Raw genomic sequence first — 17,729 nt, forward strand, 5'->3', positions numbered from 1 at the left:
GGACGCAACTTTGCCCTAGTTTAATATCCTTTAGATGGTGCCCAGCATTGTCAGTTATATCAACAACAGGGTGAGATCCCTCTTTGCAATCTTTTCAATTGCTTATTTTATTGTCCAGATGGATTCTGCCAGTTTGTTCAAAGTGCCACTGCATTTACTTGGCAATTTCGGAAGAGTTCAAGAAAACAACTCCCCCCACTCCAAGCTGTAAATAGACTTGCCTCTTTTTCCTTCTGATACGATGAGCGACAGTTGCAGGAATATTGAGATGCATTCTTCTTTCTTTCATGAATAACTCTAAATGGGTGCCTTCTATATTCCTATTTATATTTATATCTTGCATATTCTGTCCTCTTACGTTGGTCTTGATTACTCGCCTGCTTTGAATATCTGACATTTAGTCTTCTTTTCCTTTGCAATAAATGAAAATCAAATACATACATACTGTACACACACACACATTAATATTAGAGGGGGAGAGGGGAGGTTGGCACAGTGCAAATGCGCTGGAGGAGCCAATTCAGCATTCTTGCTGATGCAGTTTAGGGTGTTTTTTTACATAGGAGTCAGGCTATTGGTTTCTCCAGCTCAGTATTGTCCACACTGGCTCTCCAGGATTTAAGGCAGGAGTCTCTCCCTTTCTACCTAGAGATACCACCGGGGAGTGTACCTTTGACCTCTTGCATGCGAAGCAGAGGCTCTACCACTGAGCTAAGGTCCTTCCCCAAAAGCACAGGCTGCCTTTACATAATAACAGAGGAAGCTGCCTTTTACCGGGTCAGATCATGTGTCCTTCTAGCTCAGTATTTACTACACTGGCTGGCAGCTCTCCAGAGTTTCAGATAGGGGTCTCTCCCACGTCTACGTGGAGATGCCAGCAGGGATTGAACCTGGAGCCTTCTTTATGCTCTGGCACTGAGCTGCAGCACCACACTGACCTCCCCCTGCATTGTTCCCTTCCTCTCTCCCTCCTGGTGAGCAACAGCAACCCACCTGCTGGGAGGTTAGTGCAGTGGCTCTGCCCCACCTGGAGAGCTGTCTCCAATTGCAACCCAGTGCCAGGACACTTGCATTGCATCTCCATTTTTATAAACACTGGTTGGTGGAGAACCACACTGCAAAATTTGGTTAAGTGCAGTTTTGCAGTTCTCATATTATTCTGGATAGTGCAAATTTGATAAATTCAGTTTTAAATGCTAAAGTGAACTGAATTTCTCACCCATCCCTCATCTAGTTTGGCTCTTTCTTGGCAGAAGGCAGATAGAGAGAGAGAGAGAGAGAGAGAGGTATGAATAGACAATAGCTAATATATGGCTGATGAGAGCCAGCAGAGATCACACAGACCTGTGGTTCAAATTTATTTTATTTCTATTTGTTTAGCAAGACTTAAATGCCCCTTTAAAAAAAATCTAAGAAGTTTACATGAAATGAACTGCCTTCAAGTCGATTCTGACATATGGGCGACCCTATGAAGAGGGTTTTCATGGTAAGCGGTATTCAGAGGGGGTTCACCATTGCCTCCCTCTGAGGCTGAGAGGCAGTGACTGGCCCAAGGTCACCCAGTGAGCTTCATGGCTGTGTGGGGATTCGAACCCTGGTCTCCCAGGTCCTAGTCCAACACTTTAACCACTAGGCCACACTGGCTATAGTGGTATTAAAATAGTCATTAAAATAGCAATAAAAGTACACATTTGTAGAGCTCTTCATAAGTAATTTATAGAGCCTTTGTAAGTGACTTTGTGATTTGAGTGACTTTGAAGCTACTTGATGCTTCAGAATGATTTTGTGGGGAAATAAAATTTAAAGGAAAGATTTTTTGTGAGACAAAATATAATTTCAAACTGTACGTCAAATTTTCATATTTCTGCAAATTAGTATTTCTCACATTTGTTCAGTTTTTGAACCTGGATCTTATTAGGATGCTAGTAATGTTTTTGGTTTATATTTATTTGTTTGTTATTTTTACTGTAAGCTAAATAAAATAAAAAATAATAAAAACAGACTTCAAAACCAGTAGACATAAAACATTATCAAAGTAGGGATAAAACCAACAGATTTAAAAAAACAAATATACATCATAATCTGGGTATGCTTGCCTAAACAAAAATACTTCTAGCAGGTGTCAAAAATGGTGCAATGGAGGCTCCCGCCTGGCACCAGCAGGGAGAGAGATCCAAAGAACCGGTATCGAGATTACACTAAGAGATCGATTTCTTGCAACTGCTTCAACTTGGGCCAATCACTTAGTCTCAGTCTGACCTATCTCAGAGGGATGTTTGAAGGATTAAAACATGGAATAACCACTCACATAAACTGTCATAGCCCCAGCAGAACAGGGGTGGAGTGGCAAGATCGCAAAGGAGGACAACAATTTCGAATGGACTGAGCTTCCCATGTTGAGCCATCGGGCGCAAAACTCTGAGAACTCTCTCACTCTGGACAGTGACAGTTCTCCCCTGAAGCTCCAGTTACCCATGAGGAGGCCCAACCCAGTCATTGCCACCCTGCCTGACATGCTTCCTCTACCCACACCTGCTGTACCACCTCCCCTGTGCATAGCCTCTCCCTCTGATGAGAAGAGTCCAGCTGAGGTAGAGCGGCTGCCCTTGCCTCGCCCTCATAGCCTCCAGTGCTGGCAAGAACAATGCGCTCCAATGGCTCCACTGAGGCAGAGCTCTTGGGTGTGCGCGCTCTCCCAACAGTGACACTCAATTCAGGCAAGTAGGGTGCCTGCCCAACCTTGAATCTGGGACTTCTTGCATGCAAAGCATCATTTTGAGCTGTGTGTTTCACCACTATGCCACAGCCCCTCCTCCCCAATCCATCTTCCGAGTGAGTATCCTGCCGCCTCTCAAAGCAATCCCTCCCTCTTGTCCAGGTACTCGACAATGTCCCTGGCTACTAGCAGGGCTCCCCCTTTGGTGCTGTTTGCTCCTGCCCTCTGGAGGTTTAAAGCATTAGAACTCTGAGCGGCAAAGTGGTTGGTTCTGCTTGTGTAAAAGACGTTCCTTTCCGAGTGCTTTCAAAAGAAAACAGAACACCTGAGCTTGAAAAGGAAGATGAAGATGAAGGAATCGCGTATTTATTTTGGCAGAAGAGTTAATGGGTGATGCATTTTTAATGCCAGCGAAGCACTCAGGAGATGACAAATGCCACAAAATGGCTGATGAATTAGCTGCAGAAGGAGGCAGAGGAAGATGTCGGCAGAAATAGACACACGCTTACCTCTTGACCCTTTGCAAAAGTTAACAGAACTATAGCACAAATAAGGACTCCACAGAAGCTACGGACGGGTGAGAAATTCAATTCAGTTAACGTTTCAAGCTGAATATATAAAATTTGCACTTTCTGAAACAGTGAGAACCAATGCACAGGCATCCTTCAAAATTCACACTTACTTGAATTTTGCAATATAGTTCACCAATCATACAATGCTTACAAAAATGCATTATATGATGAGAGATTGCTGGAAAAATGTGTACATTGGTCAAAACTGCCTACAAATGTGTTTATTAGGAGAAATTCTCACTAAAGCGCTGGAGAATTTTCATGAGATTTTTTCTTTAAAAAAATGGCAGATCGCTGCTGAAATGTGGAGAACTGAATTTAAGATTGGACAAATGAGAAACGGAGAGAACCGAAATGGACAGCTGTTTCCATCCCTAACAAAGGCACACACCAGCCAGGCCATAATATATCCCCGGCACTGCACAACAGGGGCTTACAAAGGAAACAGCTTCAGCAAATGCATATAAATTGCTATAGATGCTCAGTTTATTGTCTGGGAGATGTGAAGTTCCCTCTCTTCCATGGACACTTTGTGTGATCTTTAGCAAGTCTCACCTCAGTTTCTTCTCTGTAAAATGGAACTATCGTGATCTGCCTCACAAGGTCGTTGTGGGGGTAGGCATAATAAAGGTATAGCAGAGCATCTGTCTTGCATGCAGAAGGTCCCAGATTCAGTCCTTGGCATCTCTAGATAGAACTGGGAGAGGCCTCTGCCTGAAACCTGTGAAACCCACTGCTGATCAGAGAAGAGAAGGGGTTCCCAAACTCCCCCCCGGACCACTTGAAAACTGCTCACCCACAGAATGATTTTTCTGCCTGTTGTAGCCATTGTAATTCCACAGACTTCTAACTGCAACACAATCAAATACACTACAAGCAATGAAAGAAGCAATACAAATACAATTAAAAATCAACACGAATATTCACTGCTATGGATGTGCCATCTCCCATCGTCAACCATAAGTCACAGGAATGCCACGGACCACCTGGATGAAGCTCACAGTGGTCCGTGGACCACAGTTTGGGACCCCTTGATGTAGACAGTACCAGATGGTCCAACTCGGGATAAAGCAACTTCTGATGCTCCGACGTTCCTATTATTATTTATCTATCACACTTGCATCCGGCCCTTCCTAGCTAGAGTTTAGGCAGCGGAGAAAGAATGAACCAGCCAAGGCCATCCAACGAGTAGGGATTTAAACCTGCGTTTTCCCAAACACAGTTCCAACACTCACACTCTTGCCTTGTGTTGGCTGCTTTACAGCACATGGAATGTAAAGCACTTTGCATGTTAAACTTTCACTTGGGACATGTATTTAAGTTAGCAGCAGTAACGTCTCCAAGGTACAAGCAAAAGGACAGCACGCAGCATTGCAGGTTTTGATTGCATATCTGTCAGCTCCCTTTTGCCTCTCAGAGCTATTTGAGCAACACTGTACCCAGAAGATGCCGAGTCGCATTGACAGAACAGCTGCCTTGCCAGCTTTGCCACTTGGCTGTGGGATCAATGATGGATAGATATGCAGGGAAACTGCATGCTCTCTCGCAGCCTAACAGACTCGGGTGTCTATCTTGCTATTTTGCTGTCCACCATCTGTCTATCTACCGCTCAGAGCTTTCCACCCTGCAAATATTTGCCAGTTATTATCGTACAGACCCGCGAGGCTGTGCTTAGGTAACGAAGAGACATATTTAGCTCTTTTCATCTTCACCCATAAAGCAAACAGACGTTCCCTCCTGCCAGCCTCCTGGATGCACTCACAATTCTTCCCTCTCCTTCTTTCACATTGGCCATGTTCTTTGCTAGAAAGTGCTCATCAATCTACCCTAAACATTGTAACAGAGTATTTGCCCTCATTCCCACATTCACTTCAGATGTGGCAACACCATCTCAATTTCAAGTGAACAAGACTGCAGCTCTTTCCCTTTCTCTGGTCAAAAATTCAGTTCCCTCTCCTCACGGCTCTTCTGACGTATCTAGGTAGAACACCAGTTGGGGCCCTGATCCTGGCAAGGACATAGGAAGCTTCCTTACACTGAGTCAGGCCACTGGTCCACCACCTAGTTCAGTATTGTCCACAATGTCAGCAGCAGCTCTCTGGGGTATTAGGCAGGAGTCTTTCTCCGCACTATTGAACCTGGGGTCTTCAGCATGAAAAACAGGGGTTCTACCACTGACTTCTCCTTAATAAAGAAAAGAAAAAGGTAGGGATGGCATGCATTATCTCTCATGATCAGTGCATCTTCAACTATGCCTACCCAACAGTACAGGAGTGTATCAAGAAGGGCATTTCTTCTCCTTGCAAGGTGGAATTGTATGCTTCAGGATGGCATCCCAGGGCTTAAAGAGGTTATCTGAAAAGCCAGGGGGGTGGAGCAACTCGCCTATGAAGAAAGGTTACAATATATGTGGAATTGCCTCCGCTTAAATATTAGACAGGCACCATCTCTGTTGTCTTTTTGGCGCCTACTGAAGACGTTCGTCTTTCAACAAGCCTTTTAAGTAGAGACCTTATCCCAGTCTGCGTCTGTGTTGGAATTGCTTTTGAATATGTTCTTAAACCTTCTTTTAAAAATGTTTTTAATCTTAGTTGTTTTGAAAGCTTCTTTTAAGGAAAGTTTTTGAAGATGTTTTGTTTTAATGTGTTTTAATGTTTGTTTTTATAATGTTTTAATGTTTTTGGTGCTTTTGGTTGCCGCCCTGGGCTCCTGCTGGGAGGAAGGGCAGGATAACAACAACAACAACATTTGGAGCATTTTAATTTAGAGAAACGACAACTCAGAGGTGATATGATAGCAGTGTATAAAATTATGCCTGGCGTGGAGAAAGTGGACAGAGACGAGTTTTTCTCCCTTTTTCATAACACTAGAACTCATGGACATCAAATGAAGCTGAATGCTGGAAGATTCAGGTTAGTTTAAAGGATTAAAATGGTAGTGTTTCTGCCCTGATTTCTAACATTCCTTTCGCACTGCAGTACTTGTTGCATTAAGGAAGGCCGTACCAGCCGATGTACCAGCATGTCATGCAACTGTCTTCCACACGGCTGCAATGAGCATCTTTTGTCCCATCATACACATGCATGCTGTAGTTCCCCACTGCGTAGGAGGTCTAAGATCTTGTCCCATCACCACGAAACCCTCTTCCTTTAGCATCTGACATATATATATATATATCTAGTTGTATAGACACAGGGATACATGTGGGACATGCTGCTGCTACCGGCACCGATGCTAGAACCCCCGTACAATTTTCATCAGGCAAAAAACCAAAACCAAAACATGCACCTAAAGGGTAGGAACACACTGCAAGCTGGGATGCCTGTCACGGGAGCAGCTGCAGCTAGCAAAACACTCCAGTGATCTTCTGGGTTCCCAAGTTTGCAAACGGATTATTTCTGGTATTATTCATCATGAAACTCTGTGCTAAACTTGCACTATATTCCACTAGAATTCCAGAACTAGCTTATACATTGTGTGAAAGATCAAAAGTGCTGTGTGAAAGGAGCCAGAGAGAGGCTTTTCCCTTTCGCCTGCTTTCGCCGCCTTGCACAAAATGATGCTTTTGCCTACCGGCCTGCCCTTTCCATGCAGCTCTCTTGGTTCTCTTTATTAGTTGCAGGATGCTGATGAGGCTTTTCCAACAGCATCTTTCTCCTTCTGCTTCTGCTTGGGGAAGATTTTTGCTCCCTGACCATCTCTTCTTCTGGGATCTTCCCAGTTTAATCTGAAGGGTGTAATCGACAAGCTGTTCACCTCTGCTTCTGAACCATTAATACACTCCCTAAACAAGAGCGAGGCACCTGTGGGTACCTTGAGAGGCTTTCTTGCCACCTCCCACTGTTTGTTAAGCCTTCCCCTTGCAGGCGAGAAATAACTCTAATCATAATGCCAGTGCATTTTGGAGCCAAACAAATCAAGTAGTATTGATCCCCCCCCCCGCCGCTCTCTCGTTGGCACCTGGACATAAGTTACCTTGACAGCTGTCATGACTGCAATAATGAGTCACCACAGGGGCTGCGGGAAGCAGAGATTGGTCTTTTGGAGCCAAACCAAAGCTGAAGGATCCCAGCTGAGAAGGTTCTCCAAATTAGTCTCCCCTGTTGTCCTTTTTCCAAGTTGTGGGAAGTTCAAAGCAGCCTTTGAGGGGTCAGCCTCCTTTGGTGGAGAGAGATGGCGAGAGGGTGCCTTAGGGTGCTTTTGTGGGGGGGAAATCCACTCTGCAGTTTTATAGAAGGAGCCATCGAGTTGCAACAGCATGCCCAGGCCTCAGGCAGAATCAGCACAGGTCCTGTAGGCCAGCAAGCTCAGAGCACATTCTGACAAGCCCCTCCTCCCAGCCTCTCACACAGGCCATTCAAAGGCGGCATATTTTCCCACACATCCCCGGACACACCTCCATAGTTCATGTGACTAAGAAAGGACCATATGTTCTGCGCTGCTGGTTAGCAAAATGAAATAAAATATTCTATGCATTTAATTATGTATAATCCACACTTTCATAAGAATATATCAAGGAAGAGTGCAACGTATAAAAATAAAATCAGGAAAAACAACCACAAGAACACCATTCAAAACATTAGAAATGGCTCATTGCATCAGTTCAGCAGCTCTTTCACCAGCTTTCAGGGCTCCATGGACATTGCAGTGCAAACTGAAGCAGGCTGTGGCCAAGAGGAAAGCATCAGAGGAGCTCTGTGGAGTGGAGAAATTTTATTTATTTATTTATTTATTTAATTCAATTTTTATACCGCCCATAGCAAGCTCTCTGGGCGGTGCACATCAAGTAAAACACAGCAAATACAATTTAAAAAACGACCTGGTCATCAAATTACAATCCATTCATTCCACCTTTTAACGCATGCTTACCTAACTTGCACATCCCGAACCAAAACACAACTATCCTTTGAAATGCAAACTTCTCTGAAATCTGTGATGCAATTGTCCAACCCCAAAGTACATGCCACCCACCCACACCCACACCCACCCACCCACATATAAGGGGAAAATGCAGACAAAAGGTGTACACTTGGCAAATGCTTAGAAAATGTGTATATTAAGGTAAATGCGCATGAAAATGGGTATGTATTTCCATGCACTTTTTTTAAAAAAATGCCACAAATTGATGTGGAAATGAGGAGACTTGTATGTAAGATTGGAAAAAGGAGAAACTGGAATTAACAGCTTTTACCATCCCTACTCTAGAGGGATGGTCTAAGCTGCCGTGCCAAGAGTAGCTTGCCCTGTTGAGAATATCTTTACAGCCCAGCAAGCGCTGCAGCTTCTCCCAGTGCTAGACCAAGCTCCTGGCTGTATCAGCCCTCTTGGATACGACCACAGCGCTTCTGTCAGGAGGATCATGGTGTGGAGTTCAGTCCACACTGCACGCCTTTCATGTCCCAAGGCATTTGCTGCTGGAGTGTCATCTGTTGCTGGAGAGGATTCTGTCGGGTGCAGAGCAACCTGGTATCCTCCAGATATCGCGGACTGCAACTCTCATCAGCCCCAGCCAGGAGTTACAATCCAAAGCATCTGGAGGGCATCAGCTTGGTGAAGGTGGGGGAAGGAAGGGAGGATCAAGGAAGCATCAGTGTCCCTGGCTGCTGGGGCAAGAGGAACACTGAAGCGGCTCCTCCTGATCCAGAGAAGTCTCCTGCTTTCTGCAGAAACTCAAGGCCCCCTCGCTCTCCACCCTGCCTTGCAAGCACTACCTGCAGTGAGACACATGGCAGCATGTTTCTCAAGTTCATGCACACATCAGTGCATTATAGGAACCAACACTTATTTGTCTGGCTCAAATGTACATTCTTCTTCTTCTTCTTCTTCTTCTTCATCATCATCATCATCATCATCATCATCATAATTCTATCCTGCCCTTCTATCCTACAATAGGGCACTCAGGGTGGCTTACAATAAAATCACACACATACGTAATAAAATTATACACAATAAAAACACAAAACATTACAGTAAATTAAAATACATTATATATATTATATATATATATATATATATGGAATTGTGATTAACCAAACAGAGGCTTTTATTATATTAACAAAACGTTTCAGCTTCCGCCTTCATCGGCTGCCAACATACAAATGCTGTTCCCAAGGTGGCAGTTATAGAGCTTCGAGGATGGAATGCTCAGAGGGGCTTCACTTGCAGACGCTAAGTAGTGGCGGTATTGTCCTCCAGGTTCAGGCCATGTGGTGCCAATGTGTCCAGAGAGAGACAATGGAACCAATGACCTAGAGAGGTAGTGGGCTCTCTGACACTGGAGACGTTCAAGAGGCAGCTGGAGAGCCATCTGTCAGGAATGCTTTGATTTGGATTCCTGCATTGAGCAGGGGGTTGGACTTGATGGCCTTATAGCCCCCTTCCAACTCTACTATTCTATGATTCTATGATTCTGTGCATTGCTCATCCTAGGCTGTGCCCTCCTTGCCAAGCTAATTATCCATTAGCAACAGAGAAGCAACCGGCCAGCCCTTGTATGGCTCTAACAATTCGGAAGTTTTTCTTGATGTTCAGTCAAAATCTGGCTTGCTGCAACTTGAGCCCATTATTCTGTGTCCTGCACTCTGGGACGATCGAGAAGAGATCCTTGCCTGTGGCAGACATTCAAGTACCTCAAGAATGCTATCATATCTCCTCTCAGTCTTCTCTTCTCCAGGCTAAACATGATCAGTTCTTTCAGTCTCTCCTCATAGGGCTTTGTTTCCAGTCCCCTGATCATCCTTGTAGCCCTCCACTGAACCTGTTCCAGTTTGTCTGCATCCTTCTTGAAGTGCAGAGACCAGAACTGGATGCAGTACTCGAGATGAGGTCTAACCAGTGGTGAATAGAGGGGAACTAATACGTCACGCGATTTGGAAACTATACTTCTGTTAATGCAGCTTAATATAGCATTTGCCTTTTTTGCAGCTACATCACACTGTTGGCTCATATTCAGCTTGTGATCAACGACAATTCCAAGATCCTTCTCACATGTCACATTGCTGAGCCAAGTATCCCTCATCTTATAACTGTGCATTTGGTTTCTTTTTCCTAACTGTAGAACATTGCATTTATCCCTGTTGAATTTCATTCTGTTGTTTTCAGCCCAATGGTCCAACCCATCAAGGTCCCTTTGTATTTTGTTTCTGTCTTCCATGGTATTAGCTGTGCCCTCCAATTTTGTATCATCTGCAAATTTGATAAGCATGCTCTGTACCTCCTCATCCAAGTTGTTAATAAAAATGTTGAAGAGCACTGGGCCCAGCACCGAGCCCTGTGGTACCCCACTTGTTACTTTGGCCCAGTTTGAGAAGGAACCATTGATAAGTACTCTTTGAGTACGATTCTGGAGCCAACTGTGGATCCACCTGATAGTTGTTCCTCCAGCCCACATTTAGCTAGCGTGCTAATCAGAATATCATGGGGCCCTTTGTCAAAAGCTTTGCTGAAGTCGAGATATATTATGTCCACAGCATTCCCACAGTCTACAAGGGAGGTTACCTGATCAAAAATGAGATAAGATTAGTTTGGCAGGAATTGTTCTTCATAAATCCGTGTTGGCTCCTAGTAATCCCTGCATTGTTTTCAAGGTATTTACAGATTTTTTCCAGGGATTGATGTTAGGCAGACCGGTCTGTAGTTACCCGGTTCCTCTTTTTTGCCCTTTTTGAAGTTAGGGACAACATTAGCTCTCCTCCAGTCATCCGGCATTTCACCAGTCCTCCACGATTTTGCAAAGATAATAGACAGCAGTTCTGAGAGTTCTTCAGCCAGTTCCTTCAATACTCTAGGATGCAGTTTATTGGGCCCTGGAGATTTGAAGTCGTTCAAAGTGATTAGGTATTCCTTGACCGTTTGTCTGTCAAGCTCAAGCTCCAATCGCCCTTCATGTTTCCCAAGTGGGTCATAGACCCTTTTTTGGGAGAAGACTGAGCCAAAGTAGGAATTGAGCACTTCTGCCTTTTCTTTGTCGTCTGTTATCATTTTGCCACCCTCATTGAGTAGCTGTGCCACCATTCCTTTTCTCTGTCTTCCTCTGGGGCTGCTGCCCAGGCATTTGGGCAAGATGCTAACTTTGTCAGGAGGGAAGGTCTTTCAAGTGACTTTGGATATTCTGCTGATGCCAGCTTGGCTGCCAGGCTTTGGGGCATGGCCCAACCTCTCCTCATTAAGGGATGATTAGCAAGATCCATTCTGCTCCTCCTATGGCCGGAGGTTGAACAGCACCAGCAAGTTTTATAGCTGGAATTCCCACTTACAGCTTGGCTTTGAGCCACCACCACCAATTTAAAACCAGGCCAGTGTTGCTATTAATAATAGTGTTGCTATGTCCACTGCCAGCCTCTGTTGCTGAGGGCAAATCAAAGCAAGGGATGGGGGAGGAATTATTTTAATATTATTATATGGTATGACAAGGCGGTGCAACCATTTCAGTTGCAACTTGGAGTCTGCTGTTTTTCATTGGGTATGCGTCACTCCTTGTTCCATGGGGTTCCTGCGGCTGCGCAAATGAACCACAACTGAAGGATCCAATAAGGGTTAATGCGTGGACCAAGATCTGGCATGATACATGTGCATGGGCCCTCCTGATTAACAGGAATGACCCAATCCAATGCTCCTGAAGTTGCATGTGGATTGGAATGCAAGTCCCAGTTGAATTGTGCAGTTCTCCGGAGTTTGGCACTGCATTTTTGGCGCACAAAAATATGTATTTTGCACAAAAGATTCATGCGAAAAGTGTATTTTCCTGTGAATGTATCGAAAAACACTGAAAAGTGCACATTTTATGTATAAAACCCCCCTCTGTCTTATATCATCATCAAGTTTGTTAGCAATTGTTTATTTATATTCTGCTTTTTGGCCAACGCCCCCAAACCAATGAACAGATTAATACAGAAAACAATAAAACTACAGTAAATAAAAATACAAAAGTACAATACAATCAATAAAAATATAAAAGAGCAACAACCCAGGCACACCATGAATTATGTTTTATACATCCACGAGTTGCATTTGTGCTCTCACCGCCAACACAGCTGCTGTCCGTAAACAAGAGCCCACGCAACAAGCTTCCCACTGGCAGCAGCCACAGCTGTTGCTCTCCAGGGCGATGCTGGCTAGCTCAGCCTCCCTGCTCCAGAACAAACTGCAGTTCTCCAGGTGCAGGATCAGGTGCAGCAAAGAAGGGCAGAGGAGGCGAAAGAAGGGATTCACCTCCCAGCCAGCAAAAGTCCTGTTCCTGCTACTTGCCACTTCTTACATAAAAAGTGTACACAAAATGCACATGCCTACAAGAGGAAGGGATGTACGGAATGGCCCAGGGCTGGATGGAGTGCCAGTAAGACTGAAACAGGAACAGAATTAGCTGCTCAGCTCACCCTAATTAAAGCGCAGATCCAGAACCTATAAAATAAAATAAAAGAGCTCTGAAATGCCAGAAGAAGAAAGATGGTGAGTGTCCCTGCTAGGGATGGAAGGCTCTGTCAGTGTGGTCGTCTCCGTTTCTTCTTTTTCTAGTCTTAAATGTGGTTCTCCACATTTCTGCAATTTGCAAAAATGTTTTTAAAAATCCTCATAAGAATTCTTCAGCATTTTAGTGCAACTTTCTCCTAATAAACATATTTTTGTTTGAAGCTTTGACTAATGTCCACATTTTTACAGGCAATTTCTTCTCAGATAACGCGTTTTTGCATGTTGTTTTCACTTATATATTCCTTTTTAAGCACGTTTTCCCCTCATGTATGCATTTTGTAAACATTGGATGGAGGACTGCATCATAAAATGCAGACAACTGTAAATGTCAAAGGATGGCCGTGTTTCAGTTCTCATATTGTTTTAGAAAGTGCAGATTTGATAGATTTGGCCCCAAACGCAAAGTGTCTTCAAGCAGAGGCTGGACAGCTATCTGCGGGAGATGCTCTAGCTGTGGACTTCCTGCTGTGAGCAGGGGGTTGGACTCGATGGCCTACAAGGCCCCTTCCAACTCTAAGATTCTATGATTCTATGAATCAAAATTCTCCCCCATCCCTCATCCTTGCTCATGTGCAAAATGAGTATCTGTGGCCTAGCTGGTAGCCCTGCTGCTGAGTGAAGCTTGTGGTGTGGTGACTTGTGGCAGGGCCTTCCATGTGGTGGTGCCTCAGTTATGGAATACCCTTCCCCAAGAGGTTCAGGTTGCATCAGGCCCTGATGGGCTGTTCCTGCTGCTGGAAACCTATTGAGTATGCCTTTCAGCGATCGTAATGCTCTGATGTTAATGGCTTATTTCTTATTCCATTTGACTGTATTTTGGATGTGCCCACCATATTTGATATGACGCCCTCAGATCACTCCGATGAATGGCAGGTAATTCGCTCAATGAGTGAATGAAACGATAGCCCAAAATGGGTGACTGATGGGACCTAACGACTGGGAGATAGTTCAGAATCTCTCTGTCTCTCTGAATCTGAGAAGGCGACGCACAGATACCCCCACACAAGAGGATGGCGTGGAGGAATTGTGTGTGTGTGTGTTGGGGAGGCAGAAGTGGAGTTTGGAGTTGGCTGGCCTTTGGACTGCAGAGCCTCTCTCTCAGGGACCTGGTGTCCGCTCAGCTACCTCCCGGGCATGCTGGCTGTTTGCCTCCGCTGATGCTCTGCTTTTGTATTTGGAAATGATGCAGGTGTTCCAAAAACACCCTTCGTGCCCAGCGCTCTCCTCCAAAACAAGCCAAACCCTAGCAAGGACCTTCCCCTGGAACTTCTTGCTGTGCAGGAAAGTGGGGATCCTGCAAGAGTATTTTCTCACACAACAAAGGCCCAAGCCCATTCATTCTTCACTAAAAAAAGGGGGTTTCTTTGCTAATGGTCTGATAAAGGGCTGAACCTGCTAGTGAATTCTTTTTCACAAACCCCATTGGGATGAATGAGACTTTTACATCTGGGCCCAATATTCAGGAGCTTGGAGTGGCTCTTTGCCTGCCATCCCTTTATTTGCTCGCTCTGCCTGGAGCTGGCATTAATAAATACACCGAACGACCCCAGCCCCAGTTCTGCTCTGAGGGTCGCTCCGCTATTAACCTCGGCCTCTCTCCTGAGGGTTGCCCATTGGCTTTTTTGCTTCTCCTTCTTAGCGCTTATCTCATTTGAAAGCCGTGACTTGGCTTTCTCTCTCATCCTGTGGTTAAGTATGTTTCCTTAATAGCCTCTTATGAGGGTTTTTTTTTTATCAGAAGCTTTCAGAAAGCCTAAATAAATTATAGCCACCGGTCCTCAGCTCTTTGCGATCTTGTTAACCCTCTCGTCAGAGTCTGACCTCATTGCTTCCTTGCCTGGATCCAGTATGGCATCTTTCCAGGCAAAAGGTGGGTGTTGACCTCTGTGACCCTTTCCTATACCCAGGGCACACACCCTCCCCTGCAAAGTCACCCTGTAGACCTTTTGCTCTAGTTCTGCAAAGGTTCTTCCCTCCTTTTTCTGGCTTGGATTCCTCACAAGGGGCTGTGTCACTGATGTGTTATTAGAAACACAGATTAGAAGGTTTTTAGCGATACTTCATTCCAGGGTCAGTGAGCTTGTCTGGCATGCCCCTCGGAAGTCTCAACACCATTAGACCAATTTGCCTCAAACAAGATGTTATTCATGAGCCCACAGCAAACGGGCAGCAATTCTGTGGTTTGCTTTTATATGGACTGTTCATAGAAATTGGAATGAAGAGGGAAATGCTTACTGTTGTCCCTGAGTTGTCAGCTGTGCAGCCAAAACTTTCAAGGCCATCTGTGACATCATGACAAACTGGGCCAACAGCGGAGGCAGCTAATTCACTTCCAGGCCCACTGTGATGTCAGAGGAGGTCAGACAATGGTATCAACTTCCCCGCCCTCCGTAATACAAATATAATAAGCAAAGACATTGGAACAAAGCTTTTCAAAATTCTAAAATGCCCACATTTATGTTTTAACGGCCTGTTCCAAATGTGCAGTGAGGAACCCTCACAATAAACCCTGTGAGGAAGCCTACTGTGAATCGATGCCCCATCCACATCTACTGTGGTCCCCAGTGAGGTGTCCCAGTGTGGTGTCCAGGGCAACATCTGCTGCAACTTTTGGGGATCAGTTTCAGTTGATGTGGCTTGATGATGTAGACAAGGTGCTTGCAACGATGCGGCCAACAACATGGCCTCTCAACTCTTGCCTTTCTTGGATTATTAAAACTTGCTGAAGGGGTATGACAGAGTGGATCCAGGGTGTGGTTAACATGTCTTTGTGGGTTGGAGTGGTCCCAGCTGGCCTGAAAGAGGTGGTGATCCAACCACTCCTGAAAAAGCCCATCCGGAACACATTGGTTTGTGACAACTACCACTAGTCACAAACACTCCCTTTTTAGGGAAGGCAATCAAGAGGCTTGTGACACAGCAATTGCAAGTACTCTTGGATGAAACAGATTATCTTGACCCATTCCAGTCTGGGTTCAGGCCTGGTTATGGGACTGAATCGGCCTTGGTCACCCTGATGGATGACCTCTATCGAGAGAAGGACAGGGGGAGTGTGACCCTGTTGTTCTTACTTGATCTCTCAGCGGCTTTTGATACGATTGACCATGGTATCCTTCTGGGCCAACTTGGTGAGATGGGTATTGGAGGCACTGGTTTACAGTGGTTCCGATGTGATCTCCAAGGTTGTTCTCAGAGAATAGTATTGGGTGACTGTCTTTTGGCCCCTTGGCAGTTGTGCTGTGGGGTGCCACAGGGTACTTCTTGTCCCCCATGCTGTTTAACATCTATATGAGGCCCTTGGGAGCGGACATCAGAAGATGTGGGGTGAGGTGTCAGCAGTATGCTGATGGTACCCAGCTCTATTTCTCCATAACATCTGAACTGGGAGAGGCCATGCAAGCCCTAGACCGCTGCCTGGACTCTGTGGTGGGCTGGATGAGGGCCAATAAACTGAGTCTGAATCCTAGTAAGATGGAGGCACTGTGGGTTGGCGGTTCCTGAATTCAGATAGTGGTCAGTTGCCTGCTTTGGATAGGTCCGTACTCCCTTTGAAAGAGCAGGCCATAGTCTGGGGGTGTTCCTCAATCCATCTTTGTCGCTAGAGGTCCAGGCAACCTCCATGGCTAGGAGTGCCTTTTACCAGCTTCAGCTGGTAAGACAGCTGCAGCTGTTTCTGGACCGGGATAGCCTGACCACTCTTGTCCATGCACTGGTAACCTCCAGGCTGGATTACTGTAATGCGCTCTATGTGGGGCTGCCCTTGAGGTTGGTCCAGAAGGTGCAGCTGGTGCAAAATGCGGTGGTGAGACTGCTCACTGGGGCAGGGTATCGCCAGCATGTCACCCCGCTGCTGAAAGAATTGCACTGGCTGCCCATTTGCTACCCGGCAAGGTTCTAGTTTTGGTGTACAAAGCCCTATACAGCTTGGGACCAGGATACCTGAAAGACTGTCTTATCTCTTATATACCCAGTCAATCACTGTGCTCTGCAGGAGAGGGCCCCCTGCAGATACCACCTTATCAGGAGGTCCATTTTGCACAACATAGGAAGCAGACCTTTAGTGTTGTAGCACCGACACTTGGGAATTCCCTCCCCTGAATAATTAGACAGGCATCATCTCTGTTATCTTTGGCCCTACTGAAGACCTTCCTATTTTATCAAGCCTTTTAAGTAGAGTCCTTATCCCAGTCTGCATGTGTGGTGGAGTTGCTTTTTAAGATGTTTTTAAAGAGTTTTTAAAAGATGCTTTTAAGATGTTTTATTTTTGAGATGTTTGTAATGTTTTGTCCTCTGTTTGCCACCCTGGGCTCCTTCTGGGATGAAGGGCGAGATAGAACTTTAATAATAATAATAATAATAATAATAATAATAATAATAATAATAATAATAATAATAATAATATACAGATCTCAAAATAATATCATGACATCTTATGTGTTCCCTCCGTTCTTTCTCTAAACATTACCAGGTGAACTAGTTTCGCAAGAAAGAAAGTCTTCCAAATCATGTAAAGGCATTCTTTAATGAAAAGATTATATATTTTCATTTGTTGGCCCCATAAATACATGTTGTGATCAACTGATGCCATATTGCTTCAAAGTTTTTAACAGCATCCAAACTATTTTCCACATTTATTCTCCATCATGGGCTATTGGGACCCTCTATATCTGACCAGATTCTTCCTGGGCCCCATGTGTTTAAAGCCCTAAATGACTTAGGCCCCAAATATCTGAGAGACCACCTTCTTCCCTACAGACACTTTTGGGTGTTAAGTTCAGCAGAGGAGGCCCTTTTGGTAGTTCCACCGCCCTCAGAAGCTCAGAGGATGGCATCCTTGGAGAGGGCATTATCTGTGCCAGCCTCTAAGTTGTGGAACTCCCTGCCGGCAGAGGTGCACTTGGCACCTTCCCTATACAGTTTTCAGTAAATGCTGAAGACACATCTCTTTGCTCAGGCCTTTGACAGCTAGAAAG

This window comes from Rhineura floridana, chromosome 1, assembly GCF_030035675.1.
Source record: "Rhineura floridana isolate rRhiFlo1 chromosome 1, rRhiFlo1.hap2, whole genome shotgun sequence".
NCBI classification, from domain to species: domain Eukaryota; kingdom Metazoa; phylum Chordata; class Lepidosauria; order Squamata; family Rhineuridae; genus Rhineura; species Rhineura floridana.